The sequence below is a fragment of the Capsicum annuum genome, chromosome 4 (assembly GCF_002878395.1).
Source record: "Capsicum annuum cultivar UCD-10X-F1 chromosome 4, UCD10Xv1.1, whole genome shotgun sequence".
Taxonomy (NCBI): Eukaryota; Viridiplantae; Streptophyta; class Magnoliopsida; order Solanales; family Solanaceae; genus Capsicum; species Capsicum annuum.
In genome coordinates this window covers 223483734-223486517 of record NC_061114.1, presented here as the reverse complement: position 1 = coordinate 223486517, position 2784 = coordinate 223483734, and the positions used below count along the sequence as shown (strand labels likewise).

Genomic DNA, 2784 nt, shown 5'->3' with positions numbered 1-2784 from the left:
CCATTTTTTTCAGGAGGGTCCTGAACAGAAAGTAAAATCCCATTTTTCAGGAGGGTCCTGAACTGAAAGTAAATTCTCATTTTTCAGGAGGGTCCTGAACATAAAGTAAAATCTCATTTTTCAGGAGGGTCCTGAACATAAAGTAAAATTCCATTTTTCAGGAGGGTCCTGAGCAGAAAGTAAAATCCCATTTTTCAGGAGGGTCCTAAGCAAAAAGTAAAATCCCATTTTTCAGGAGAGTCCTGAACAGAAAGTAAATTCCCATTTTTCAGGAGGGTCCTGACATAAAGTGAATTCCCATTTTTCAGGAGGGTCCTGAACAGAAAGTAAAATCCCATTTTTCAGGAGGGTCCTGAACATAAAGTAAAATCCCATGGATGTGCATTTCCAATGGTAGCTGAATCAAGTGAAACAAATTTTCCCCTATTTCAACAAAGAAAATTTGTCAGTTAAAAACTTAGTGGTGGCTTGCAGATCTTGGCTTTTCAGGTATCTGCCTAGCACTTGTTCCTTTCATCTTTGTTCCAAATCGCTAACACTTGCCCTGTCTTGCCGCATCATTGACCCGGATCCAGATTGAGGAAATGAGTTCTGACTCAAACAACGGGTTTCCATTTTACCATGCCCCTGAGGTGCACTTTTTCCCCAACTGAATGTTTCTATGAATCCAATAGTCTGTCGGTTGATAGCCTTCCTTTGCTTCGTATTGAATTATGATCATATTTCTTCCTGTGTTGTTCCTTGGCTTTTCCTCATATAATTGGAAAGACTGGTAGTAAATTTTGAAATCCTTTCTTGCTTATTTTGCACAGACTTGACTTAAAATGTAAAGAAATGATGGTGACTTTTATTTTGATAAATGACATAAAAAAAGACAAAAAACATGAATATGTAAATGAAAGAAAAAGGGCAATGTCCCATATTCAAAAGAAAACTTATCTGAATACGACAATTAACTCCAATGAGTATGACATGCATTTTGGATTGAGCTGCTTGATCTTCCTATCCAAACTCCCCATTTGTTGTCGAATTCATGCCTTTGCTGCTGAGCCATTTCCTCAAATCCATTGGACTCCTATATCACATCCAACTGGCGACATCTTAAAAGACTTTCGTCAACAACTCTCTTTCTTTTCACTATTCGCTTTTCTCTTGAACTCTCCATCGCCTTACGGTGCCCGTGAGGGTTTTCACCAATAAGACTCTCTCATTTTTATTTTTCTCTACTCACCATCGCCTTATGGTACCTGCAAAGGTTTTCACCAATAAGACTCTCTCATTTTTATTTCTCTCCACTCACCATCGCCTTATGGTGCCTGCAAAGGTTTTCACTAATAAGACTCTCTCATTTTCATTTTCTCTCAACTCACCATCGCCTTATGATGCCCATGGGGGTCTTCACCAATAAGACTTTCTCATTTTTGTATTTCTTTCCTGATTTCTTATGTTGAGGGAGACAAGTGGTACCTCACAATGTATCATCATATCCATTTCATGCTTAGCCTTTACATTATCAAAAATTGATCTGAAGGACTTTCTTTGGTTGTAACTTAGCTTTTGGTTAAGGTTAGAAAAGATGGTAAGGGGTTCAAATGATACTTGAAATGGGGGTGGGACTTACAACTTTTGGAATCGACTCAAACAACACATTAACTCATGCCCCATCTTTGTTGACTGGGTGAATCTTAGATCCTTATTTGGTTGGACCGAGCCCGAAATAGGGCAGCCTATGTATCTCACTCCTGAGAGAGGAGAATCAGGTCGCACGTAGTTCCATCAGCTTGTTCTTTGTTTTGATTTGATTTTGATTTTTTTTTTTAATTTTTGAACTCTTTCTTTTATTCTTATTTTCTTGACATTTATCTTTGACTCTATTTTGATTCCAAAAGAGGGATATGAAAGAAAATTAAAACGAAGCTCAAACGGGTAAACAAAGGATGACACATTGTTTGGATAGAAGAATAAAATGCCTTCATCATATCAATCTTAAAAAATGCAAGTACTAAACATGCAATAAAATCAACAAAGGATCAAATATCATACGTAATATCTTTTGACCGCATCAGCATTGATAGCCATTTCTGCCATTTTGCCTTCAGTATCTGTCAAATATAAGGCTCCATTGGGCAACACTTTCTTCACAACGAAGGGACCCTGCCAGTTAGGGGAGAACTTGCCTTTCGCTTCAACCTGGTGAGGAAGGATACGTCTCAATACCAACTGAATAACTTCAAAATTCCTGGGACGGACCTTTTTGTTATACGCTCAAGCCATCCTCCTCTGATACAACTGGCCATGACACACAGACGTTAGCCTTTTTTCCTCAATCAAACTCAAATGTTCCAGTCAGGTTTTTACCCATTCATCATCATCAATCTCTGCTTCTACAATGACTCGAAGAGAGGGAATTTCAACTTCTGCGGGGAAGACTGCTTCTGTTCTATACACCAATAAATATGGAGGTTCCCCTGTTGAAGTGCGAACAGTGGTGCGATAACCTTACAATGCAAATGGCAATTTTTCATGCCACTGTCTAGATCCTTGTACCATCTTTCACAGTATTTTATTTATATTCTTATTGGCGGCTTCTACAGCACCATTGGCCTTTGGGCGATATGGAGTAGAATTTCGATGTGCGATCTTAAACTGTTGACATACTTCTTGCATCAAATGACTATTGAGATTGGCAGAGTTGTCTGTAATGATCATCTTAGGAATTCCAAATCTACAAATGATATTGGCATGAACAAAATCTACTACAGCCTTCTTTGTCACTGACTTGAA

The 2784-nt window shown here is 38.4% G+C and overlaps 1 pseudogene; it reads right to left on the bottom strand.

Annotated features, from left to right (window-relative positions):
- Positions 1–2037: 2037 nt before the first annotated feature.
- The window catches only part of LOC124898091, a 15180-nt pseudogene continuing 14433 nt past the window's right edge, over positions 2038–2784 (bottom strand).